Here is a 12788-nt window from a genome sequence, read left to right as displayed (position 1 = left end):
AGCTCCATTCAGAAGTTCAACCTACAGTGGCCTTATCAGCAATACAGTGGTCCTTGGCACTTCTTTATTTATAAATGAAGCACTGAGGCCACCCTTTGTAAACTATGGAGCCTGCTTAGCGCCATTATTTAACACCTGGGTCAGGGCAGGCATTAGGGGACCTGTGGACTAATTTCCATGGTCAAACGCCATGGAAAGAGCCCACAGGTGCCCACCCCAAGCCCCAGGAACACCCCCTCCCACACCAGAGGGGCACCAGAGGATGGGGGGACCCCATCCCAGGTAAGTAGGGTAAGTAGAGTTAAGTATTTAAAAATTGTCTTCAAAGTGCCATTGGGGGCCTAAAATGGGCCCCCCTACATGGCACTGGGAGCAATGCCCATACCCAGGGGACGTTTGTCCCATTTGCTGGCCACTAGGGTGATGGGCATAGCTCCTGTCTGTTATAAGACAGGAGTCATGTGGTATGGATGGTTTTGCATCAGGAAATGATGCAAGGCTGGTTAACAGCATTTCTTTTGCCTCCAACCAGCTTAATGTCATTTTTTGATGCAAAACCCCCTTCCCCAGTACCGCCACCCCCACCCGGCTAATGTCATTTTCCCAGACGTTAACTGTTGGACCTGGCCCTTTCTACAGGGTCATTCCCCAAACTTTTTGCCTTCTCCTAATTTTTCTGACCTTTTTTGGCTGACGTTATGACTCTGGGCACTTTACCACTGCTAATCAGTGCTAAAGTGCATGTGCTCTCCCTTATAAACTTGGTATGATTGGCTTAAACCTGATTGGCACATTTAATTTACTTGTAAGTCCTTTGTACAGTGGTATCTCTATACCCAGGGCCTGTAAATTAAATGCTACCAGTGGGCCTGCAGCGCTGCTTGCACCACCCACTGAAGTGGCCTTTCAAACCTGTCTCAGGCCTGCTATAGCAGGACCTGGGAACACAGTTTTCTGCCACAGGGACCTGGCATCTAAATCTACTTGCCAGGCCCATAACTCCTCTTTTACTACATGTACTTCACCCCTAAGGTAGGCCCCAGCTAGCCCTAAGGGCAGGGTGCTATGGATGTAGAAGGCAGGACATATGCCTAGTTGCGCGGCCTGTCCTGGTAGTGACAAACAGCCTATTTTGTTTCTCACTGCTGTGAGTGCTGCCTTCTCATAGGATTGCATTGGAAATGCCCTGCCTTGTGTCTAGGGGATATTGTCTGATCTATGAGGCGTAGTGTAGCGTAGGCATGTTTGTAATGGTTGTAATGGTAGTGAGAAATGCTGCTTACTGGTGTAGGTGGATTTTTTATTATCATTACAGAAATGCCACTTCTAGAAAGTGAGCATTTCTCTGTGCTTATAACCCTGGTGTTTTGCAGTTTGACTCCAATCCAGGTCTGGGCATAGTGACAGTTGGGCCTTGTGCGTACTTCTCAGACAGCCTGTACACAGGGAGGGTGGAGGTGTCACAGATGTGCATCTGCATTGTGAATAGTTTTCCTGGGCTGAGAGAAGGGGGAGGCGGGGCACACATGAATCTGTAAAGGGTCGTTTACCTCCAACTGATGTATGGAGCCTGTGCTGGAGGAGAAAGTGGACACCCCCAGAACCAGTTGTAGCTGGTTGAAACATCCCTCTCCTCTTCATTGGAAATGCTTTGCAAAACTGAGTATAGGTACAGTATATTCCCCACAATTTGGACAAGAAACAAACTTGGAACTGGACACAGGACACTGCGGGAAGGGCCCCCCAGGAACTGCATTGGACTGCTGCTGTTGTGCTGGTCAGTGACCTGCTGGATCACCAGGAGGACTTGCCACTGACTGCATCTTCCTTGGGCTGGCCTGTTGCCACCTGTGACCCCATTCCTTGTCTCCAGGGGCTGGGTACTGTGGCCCCTGCATCCCTAGTTTCCCTGCACTAGAATAGTGCAGGAGGAGCTTCCCTTTTCTGGCAATAGTGCCTTGTGCAGCGCTTTATTTTCAGGCCTCTGGGGCACAAGCAGACACCCACTTTGTTGCCTGCTCACCACAGCAGCCCGGGCGGGCTCTGCTCTTCAACTGGGATCGAACGGGAAAGGAAGTCTCATCAGACGCTCCCCGTCCCATCGGGTTCCTCAGCTGTCTGAAAAGAAGGGGGGAGGAAGCATCATCTGAGGTTCCCCCCTACCCCATCAGAGTCCAGTCTTGTTGCCCTAAAGGACCCCAGGCGGGGCGGAAGCCTCGCCGGAGGCCCCCCACACCACCCGTTCCCCGTATTGTCGTGTGGCTTTGTCCCTGTCTTCTGGAGGGGCCCATTGTGCATTGGGGAGCCCCCAGAAAATGCAGGCCCCAGGAAGGGCTCAATATAAAAACCTGGAGTGGGTGTGTGCCGCCCCCCTCCTTCCAAACATTACCATGAGACCCCTTTTGTGCGCAAGGAGTGCCGGGGGCCCCCTTGTCTGCTTCATGGCACAGGAGGTGCCTATCAAATCCAAAACAGGTACTCTGTTTGTTCCTTTCAGGGACTTGAGGGGATGGTTAGGTTAGGCTGTTCTTGGTGTGATGTGACATACGTGTTGATGTTCCTTTTATGGGTATTTTAAGCTGATATATTCCTATGACTTGCCATATGTTTTATAATGTTCCTGGTATGGGCATTTATGATATTTTTAAGACAAGTGCATTTCTTTGGTAATGTGATTCCTGACTACTGCTTATGTTGCAGAATAATAAGTAACTTATGTGTTCTATTATGACTACTGCTTATTCCACAGAGTACCATATGATGTTCTGATAACTGCTTGGGTAGCAGGATATTACTGACATGTTATGTTCAGCCTAATTATGTTTTGTGCAATACAGTTTATTTTTACATAACTTGGCGTTGTGTTCCTTAGTGGTGTATTTATTGCGTCACATGTGTTCTGCAAACGCTTTACACATTGCCTCCGGGTTAGGCCTGACTGCTTGTGCCAAGCTACTAAAGGGGTGAGCAGGGGTTATCTTGGACATGTAACTCCCTTGCCCTGACTAGAGTGGGTGGGTTTTGCTTGGCTTAGGTGCATACCCTAGCCAACAATAAACCCTATTTCTAACACTAGCTCACCCTTTGCACTGCCTTGCGGGGTTCCATAAATTTGGAATGACGCAAGCCAGCGCTATACTTTGACAAAAAACTGTCTTTGCGCAGTTTTGCATCAAAAAGTATAAATATGGGCCTATGTGTGACAAACTAAGACCTGTGAATACATCATCCCACCAACTAAAGTAACATGGCTACCCTCCCATGTGACACTCTCCTTCGGAAAAGCTTTTTTTTTCTCTTTCACTAAACATTATGCCATTTCTTTAGTCACTGCTATGAATGCCCCTGCTATTGAAATTACTATACATCTCCTGCTTAACTGTATGAGGGTAAGCTACACAACAAGAATGCAATAAAAGATTGCTAATTAAAGAAAATAACCAGTGCTGGTGAATGATGGACTTGCGAAAGGAAGGGTCGGGAAGAGGGGCTAAATAATGGTGCAAAGCTTGCTTTGCACCATTATTTAATGCCTGGGTCAGACCAGCCGTTAGGGGACCTGTTAAACACCATGGAATGCGTCCACAGGTGCACTCTCGAAGCCCCAGGAACACCCCCACCAGAGGGACACCGGAGCATTGGGGACCCCATCCCAGGTAAGTAGTTTTTTGTTTTTTTTCGCTATCGGGGGCCCTAACTTGGGGCCCCCTGCATGGCACATGGTGCAATGGGCATGCCCAGGGGACACTTGTCCCCTGTGATGGTCATTGGGGCGGTGGGCATGACTCCTGTCTTTCCTAAGACAGGAGTCATGTTTTTGGTGGTTGTGCACCAGGAAATGACGCTAGTCTGGTTAGAGGCATTTGTTTTTGCCTCTAACCAGGCTAGCGTCATTTTTTGATGTACAACCCACTCCTTCCCTACTGCCCCCCCACCTGCCTAGCATCTTTTTTGAAGACGCTAGCCCATGTTTAGCGCCAGCCTGCACCATTCCTTTAATATGGCGCCCAGCTGGTGCTGCAGAATGGAGCAAGTCAGCACTATACTTTTTGGCACAAAACTGCATTTATACATCTGGGCCCATGTGTTTTCCTTGTGATGTGCATTATGGAATCTTTAACAGGTCTAGTTTAGAAAAAAATATTAACCTTTCATCTCATCTTGTCGTATATTTCTGGGTCTTAAAAAACTGCTTTTATATGTGAATGCATATGAATGTAAGCAAATGGAAAACAAATGTAATAGCCATTATTATCCACACTTAAGTCATGCTTCGGGTCCTCCAATGTTGGTGAGTAAAAAGAAGTGAGATGCGAACTTGCTCAGATCACAATGTGGTCCAGTGAGAGAACCAGACCAGGTTTAGAGTCCAAATCAGGCAACATTAACAAAGTTATTCACTTCCCAAGTAGAGACATTTTGGTCTGCAAGGTTTGGTGTGTGTGCGCCAGATTGTTAGAGAAAGGACATATTCCCCCGCAGGGAAGTACCTTTGAAATGGTGAAAGGAGCCCTGAGATTTTTTTTTTAACTTGTTTATTTATGCATAGAAAGGGACTCTTATAACCATACACTACATCATAGTATATTACATTGAAGGAACTATACTGTCAGTCGACCATCCAACATCTGTACCCATTCGTGGTCCCCACCTAGGTTCACATATTGTGCATTGACCTAGTAAGCATAAGGAAATAAACATTTATAGTGTCAGACAAGATCAAGTCCATCATCATCAACGTAATGGGCACATCGGCTGGTGGCGCCAATTACTATACAGTTTGTGCAGTGCATTGTAGTCCCACAACTATCAAACAAAGCAGAACACTATGATTATGATGAGCACTGACAGATCAGATAAAATGAGCAACAACGCCCATATGACATAGAAGGTACCATGCACACGCAGCCGGGGGGGAGAGAGAAACATCTGGGGGAAGGGGGCTACGGCAAAACAGTGTTTCATTGCTACCTGCACTCGCACATCTGTGATCTCCCCACCACTACCCGACGCCAAAAGGGCTGGACAGAGCTACAGACCCATGCCATATAAACAAATGAAGCCAACAGCATCCCACAACGGCCACAGCTGTCAGGTCTCAAGGGGGATATTCTATGCAGGTGTTGGGGCATTAGGTATGCTTTATGCAAATAATAGAAGTGTGTCGATTTAAACCGAGCATTGCTAGTCGCATCCTGTACCAACGAATAGGCCCTATTCCATTCCCCGTATGTGAGCGCTACACCGAGATCAGCTTCCCAGTAGTCTGTGATTCTCTGCATCCCAGTTAGCCTATCTCCCTTAAGAGCTTTATACATTCGAGACAGGAGACCGCGTTCACCTCCTGGATCCAGAAGAGTCACCAGGAGGTGAGATTCAACCGTCTCCTCTGGAAAAGTCGCCCAAATCTCTCTGGCCGTCCACAAAATATTTGCATACTGTAGGAACTGCCTCCTGCCCACTCCAAACAGGGATTCCACTAGGAGCCCTGAGATTATCTTTTTGCGTCCCTAAAGGGCCAGTATACCTCCTCCAGTTCACAACCACTCTGTAGCTAGGGATAGTATCTCTAAGGTATAGCGGACAGCCATTCTTCTGGGTGGGGGTAGTATCCATTCCACTGGGTGAAGGTAGTATTAGCTCTTCTAGTATGCGAGGATAACTTCTGATGAAAAAGCACAAGCCATTGTAAGCTCACAGCCCGTGTGCAGGTTTGGAACAGCCACTCCTGGGAGTAGTTACTTCTGGGTACATTTCACAGCCTATACAGGGTAGAAATATTTGCTTCCCAGGAGGTGTTGCCTTGGACATAGGATAGAGTCATTCCAGAAAGTGGTGAGTAGGTATTTCTGAGCTCACCATTACAGCCTTCCGACAGGGGAGGGATAGGCCACAGAAACTCCGCATGTGAGTATAGGGACTCTTCAATACAGGTTAGGTCATCTGGACAGGGCAAAGACAGCAAGTACACTAGGACACAGCCCACAGCCACCCTAGCACATGAGGAAGCATTTTCCTGATTATAACTAATAGCCATTATAGGGAAGGGACTCATAGACCAAGATCACAGACATGCTATGTGTGGGCAGTCACTCCTGGATATAGCCTACATCCACGATACATAATGGAAGTAGGCTATATAGGTGCTCATGTGGTTGCACCACAGCCATAGGTGCTCCTGTGGTTATCCCACAGCCACTCTAATAGGTGGGATCATTGCTCCTCGATATAATCCCACAGACACTTTAGTAGGCAAGAATAGTGACACCTGAGCTTAACTTTCAGCAACCTGCCAGGGAGGGATAGGTTCATCTCCACTCAGTTTCACAGTAGGAAGACCGCAACCTCATTTCGCTCACCAGGCATGAAAACTACAACCCTGTGACTCAGAGCCAGCAGATGTGAACAGTGCCACAAGCACCAAATGTACCAAATGTGAAGAGCGCCAGAAGTGCCAAATGTGAACAGCACCAAATGCGAGCTGTGCTAAAAGCACCAGTTGTTCCAAAATCATACAAGTGTCAGCCACAGAAGGTCTGTGCAAACCTGTGCCACGCAGTATTGGGCGCAATCCTCCATCATAACGCAGACATCCAGGAATTACCACCAGAACCTGAAATATTTTATACCGCAGACTACTCCAACCATGACAAGGGCCACTAGAATTATGCGATTGTGTGGCCGCAGTGAGTTTTGCATAATTATAGATTTGCTGCATTTGCCACATAATCCATCAACTGCCACATAATCTGCAAATTTTATTGTTCCTGGTTCAAAAGGTACTAAAAATGCAACAGCACATACTGTCACTCAGTGGAAGGCCCATTGCAAAGCTAGACTGGTCACCTTTTTAGTGCTTATTCTATAGGTGGATGTTATCCTAGTACTAATGAGATGCAACCCATGCCCAGCCAGTGATACCAAGTTAAAAAATGTCAAAATAAATGACTGTTACAAAATGTGCCTCATTATGCCTCATAATTTGCCTATTCTTGCTGCATAATTTACTGAATCCTGCTGCATAATTTCAGTGGCCCTGACCAGGACATTTATTTGTGGCCAACAGGGCCATTGTCCAAACAAGATATGAAAACACTCGAGGAAGATGAAAACGCTTTTAAAGATGCCAGCAGAGCTGTTTCGATATGTATCAGAAAATCTTAGCGAACCATTACCATTACCGAACCATTACCTCACATCTAAGATGGGGTTGAAGCCAAATGCAGGCAGTGACCAGGCATGCGTGCGAAATACATATACAGATTATACAAATACAGATTATTAACATTAAGGGCCTCATTACAACTTCGGCGGTCTTTCAAAAAGACCCCCGAGGCTGCGGGAGCCAGAATACCGCCATTGCTGGCGGTATTCCTGGCTCCCTATTATGACTTTTCCGCTGGGCCAGTGGACGGTAACGGTGTTACCGTACGCTGGCCCAGCGGAAAAGTCACATCAACATTGCTGCCGGCTCGTAAGAGAGTCGGCGGCAATGCTGATGTGCTGCGGGTGCAGTAGCACCCGTCGCGCATTTCACTGCCCGAAATTCAGGCAGTGAAATGCCCGACGGGGCTATGCCTGGGGGCCCCTGCACTGCCTATGCCAAGTGCATGGGCAGTGCAGGGGCCCCCAGGGGCACCCCAAGTCCCCTTACTGCCAGCCTTTCCATGGCGGTGTTTACCTGGGGATTATGACTGCCAGGAGGAAGCCTGGCGGTATGTTGGAGGGGCCAGCGGTATGGCCGTGGCTATTGCGCCACGGTCACAATAGCTGGCGGAACACCACCAGCCTGTTGGTGGTGTTACCGCCAGCTTACCGCCGGCCGCCAGGGTCGTAATGACCCTCTAAGTTTCTAAATCTGCACTGTTGCTTTTGGTACGAGGATTTTTGGATTTTTGAAAAGGAAAGACATTTAAAGCAAAATGAGATGAATGCAAAAATGAGCAAGGAGACAAAAAACTTTGGTAAAATTAATACGGCTAATAAAATTGGAGAGAGACTAGAAAGAGTTGTCTGCAAAGGAAACACGTATTGGCAAAGCCATTAGGTTTCACCGATGCCGGATCTATTGGCTTTGTCAGTGTGTTTTAGACATTATACACAGCAGCTTGAGCTGCTGTGCAATATGGCTTAAAGTCAATGAAAAAAGTGCTATTATGCAGTCAGCACTGACAGCCTCCTAGCCCTTTGCCCCTCCATCATGCACCATGGGCAACAGTTTTGTTAAGCTTGCAACGCACGATGAACAATAAGTGCATTTTATGTAAAGCTGGAAGCCAACGTAGGAAGGCTAATAGGTAAACTGAATGGGCCTAACAGTCTTTTTTTGGTCAACAGTTTATATGTTACTTTTGCCTGCAATCTAGGAAATATTACTGAGATAGACTAAGAGAAATATTTTAAGTGAGAAATTAAGTACATCAGCTCTAAGGCCTCGGTTGCTGTAAGAGTCTCCCACAACGGTTCTCTTTCAGGGCAGAAATGAAGTGTCAGGGACGCCACAGCCGAGAGAGAAAAGGAAAAGCAACAGAGCAGTCATGAGGACCCCTGAGCAAGGAACCTCAAACAAGAAATCTTCCCAAGTATAGCAGGTCATTCCCTCTTCAGAGCACCAGCAAGGACACAAAGCATCTGCTCATGTGTTGGTGTGCCAAGGGCGCATTATGGACATTCCATGGTACTGCGGACACTAGCATGCCACAGTGCTTCCAAGAGAAACCACTTTACATTACCTGTATTTTATTGCAACATTTATATAGCGCTTAATACCCCTACATGGAGTGCTGAAGTGCTCGCCTACATGAGTAGCATTCTGCACCATGTATGATGTTTGGTTGGTAGTGTGTTGTCTTTGTTTTGATCCTATATGAGAAGTGTTTCCATGGTATGCATGACGATCACCGAGGTGCGGTTATTGTATTATGGGACCCAGTGCTTAGAACTGAGACAGATGAAGAGACTGCATGCAGTTTATTGTTTTCAGGGAGCTGGACGTTTTGAGCAGCTCTGTAGGTCCCTCCTTGGTACTTCATTATGTTCATAGTACACTTAGCTGGTTACTGTACTTAGTTGTCCATTCTGAGATATTTTGTTTACATTTATGTCCTGAGCAGGCATAAGTTAAAGAGAAAAGTGATGGAGAGATCTGCTGGGATGAACCTTGTTAATGTCATCCCAAATGTGACTGCCTTTGTGAAATGCTAAGAAGTGGTCGTTGTAGGCTGCTAGTCAGAACATGTAGTGTTGGACTATGAAAGTCCCCCATTGCCCAGCAGTTTGTGGCAAATCTCTTCAGTTATTCTGTGCCTGCTCAATTGGCGGTAGATAGTTTATTGCTGGGAACTGGTATAGGACTGGGTGATGAATAGTACACTTAGCAGTTTGTCTTATATGAGCGTAATAGAGCCAAGCAGTAAAATTGCATTATTAAGCAGTCACTATGAAATACAATTGACTGCTGAGTATTATGGAATACGTTTTAGTATGGTTATATAGTGTATAGTAATTTCAATATATAGCACTTACGACTCCTGATGAGGCATTATTGCACTTTTATGCCTGGCAGCACACCGCTTGGGGTCCTAAGGTGTTTTTGGTAGTTACTGTTGGTTATTGAGACTAGTCTTGTTCTCTACAGGAATCATCCCACGCTTTGACTCAAGTATTTATGTGATAGATTACATTGGCAGGAATTGGGTGTGATCCCTAGGGGGAGAAGAGGTTATGTAAAATTCTGCATTGGTTGGCAGTATTAATAGATGAGCTACAAAGAGTAGGTATTCTTTGAGCGCAGGATACTACTTTTAAAGGAGAGGTGGTGATCTTTGAAAAAAGATGAGGGCAATTTGCAGAAATATAATAGTGAGGTTTAAGGCAAACAAGCACATGATTTAGAGTAGACTGTGTTCATAGCGGAGGCATGCAGAGGATGGAAAGGTAGGAGAGTCTCATTTGAAATTAAATAGAGGTTTGAGAGTTGGACGTTTTAAGTCAAAGTCGGTTGTCATGCAAGGTTTTAGGAATATTGTGGTGGTTTTTCAAAACAGCATGCAAACCTGTGGAAAGAAATAACATTTTTGCTTGTCACAATAATGTAGGCCATGAGAACAACACTGTGCACATACACACCCATTGCCTGTGTGCAAACAATATTAAAATAAATATGGTTTCAATTTCCCATAGAAACTGATAAAAACATGTAATAGGAATGTTGTACTGTAAATGTTTGTGCTAGAGATGTGTCTCTTCTTCCCTCTCATGGTCAGAGTAAGATAAAGGATAGCAGTCTCTAAAGTAATGCTTCTCGGGGGTTGGTAGCACAGGGCCTGTTTCTAATCTGGAGCACCCACAAAATAGACACAATAAGGCGTCATATTTTGCATTTGGCTATCATTCAGCCTTCCTGTGGCAGTAATCAGACACAAAGGACAGGCCATGACTAGAAACCTCCCCACCTCTACAATAAAAACTTTAGTGCCACTCTTCACACTTCCCATTTGCTGTCAGTGCTCAGAAGGAACACGTTTGTTAGCTGCCCCTCTCTACTGAAAGCCTTATTGAACTTCCAAGGGCAGCATTGTCTCCATTCCTTCCCACCCTTAAGCCATAGGAATGGAGGTAAATGATCAAATAATACGTGCTCACTCACAAAATGCAGAATACTCCTCTATGATGGAGGCAAGTACATATAATGAACACAAATGCAGGCACACACATATACATTTTTTCATGTCATAAATATAGCAAGACAAATATATATAGAGAGAGAGAGAGATTGAGCGAGCGAGCGAGAGAGAGAGAGAGAAATCAGAAAGCCACAAAGCTTTTAGAAACCTATCTCTTGCGCTCCAAAAAAAAACCGCTCACTCGTTCCAATTGAAATCTCAGTGCCAGGACACCCTTCTCTGGGCAATGGCACCTTCACACAGTCTCATTCACATCGCAGATGCTCATATACACATATGCATACGTACATGTGTATTCACAAACATCCTGTGGGCATTGGTGTGTGGCTGGTGTCCTCCAGGCACATATACCAGAGTATGGAATACAATATTTGTTCAAGCAGGGATAGCAGCTTTCTGCAGTATTTGTCCCACACATGTTCATAGACCCTCTCTGGCTGCATGCTTGCAAGGACAATGGAGGCACATAATTACAGTGCAGTTTCCCACCCCTGTACACCGGGTAAACCCAGGATATTTCAGTGTACCTGGGTCTCAGAGATAATGGGGGCACATCGACTAGAGCAAAGCGCCATCGTGTCCTTGCTGGCCTGGATTAGGGTGACCACCCGTCCATAATTTTCAGGGACTGCACGTAATTTAGCCCTACCGTCCGTTGTTCGTGATGTAAGGCTTAACCGACAGCATTTGTCCATAATTTTAGCCTTTCAGCTAAAGGACAAATGCAATTAGGACAATTTAGTTTCCCAGCTGGATTGAAAGGCAGTGAGTCTCCTGTGCTCTGCTCCTGAGGGAGGGACAGACAGATAGCAAAGAGGCCTTCTTGCCAGGTTGTCTCCTTCTAAAAAGAAATGGAAGTGTGCACAGCTGGTAAATCTGCAAATGTAAATGGGCTTGAAAACCCGCATTGGCTTTAATCAAAGGAGTTACTTGAAGCTTTCTGATAATCTGTATATTATTGAAACCTGTATTTTAGAAGGGCTTTTTTTATTTAACCTAAATCTATTTGCCCATTTTGTGGCAGCCTATGTTATGCTGTTTGCAATGCATGTTTGAATCAAGGACTTACTGTAGGAGGCTGGACTGGCTTGTAGTGAGTACCAAGGGGTACTTGCACCTTGCACCAGGCCCAGTTATCCCTTATTAGTGTATAGGGTGTCTAGCAGCATAGGCTGATAGATAATGGTAGCTTAGCAGAGCAGCTTAGGCTGAACTAGGAGACGAGTGAAGCTCCTACAGTACCACCAAGTGTCATATGCACAATATCATAAGAAAACACAATACACAGATATACTAAAAATAAAGGTACTTTATTTTTATGACAATATGCCAAAGTATCTCAGAGTGTACCCTCAGTATGAGGATAGCAAATATACACAAGATATATGTACACAATACCAAAATATGCAGTAATAGTATTAGAAAACAGTGCAAACAATGTATAGTTACAATAGGATGCAATGGGGAAACATAGGGATAGGGGCAACACAAACCATATACTCCAAAAGTGGAATGCGAACCACGAATGGACCCCAAACCTATGTGACCTTGTAGAGGGTCGCTGGGACTATTAGAAAATAGTAAGGGTTAGAAAAATAGCCCACCCCAAGACCCTGAAAAGTGAGTGCAAAGTGCACTAAAGTTCCCCAAAGGACATAGAAGTCGTGATAGGGGAATTCTGCAGGAAAGACACAAACCAGCAATGCAACAACTATGGATTTCCAGTCGAGGGTACCTGTGGAACAAGGGGACCAAGTCCAAAAGTCACAAGCAAGTCGGAGATGGGCAGATGCCCAGGAAATGCCAGCTGTGGGTGCAAAGAAGCTGCTACTGGACAGGAGAAGCTTAGGTTTCTGCAGGAATGACAAGGGCTAGAGACTTCCCCTTTGGAGGACAGATCTCTCACGCTGTGGAGAGTCGTGCAGAAGTGTTTTCCTGCCAAAAGACCGCCAACAAGCCTTTCTAGCTGCTAATTGTGCGGTAACGGTTTTTGGATGCTGCTGTGGCCCAGGAGGGACCAGGATGTCGCCAATTGCATCTGGGGACAGAGGGGGCGTCGAGCAAGACAAGGAGCCCTCTCAGCAGCAGGCAGCACCCGCAGAA

The sequence above is a fragment of the Pleurodeles waltl genome, chromosome 8 (assembly GCF_031143425.1).
Source record: "Pleurodeles waltl isolate 20211129_DDA chromosome 8, aPleWal1.hap1.20221129, whole genome shotgun sequence".
Classification (NCBI taxonomy): Eukaryota; Metazoa; Chordata; class Amphibia; order Caudata; family Salamandridae; genus Pleurodeles; species Pleurodeles waltl.
Note: the sequence above shows the minus strand (reverse complement) of the source record.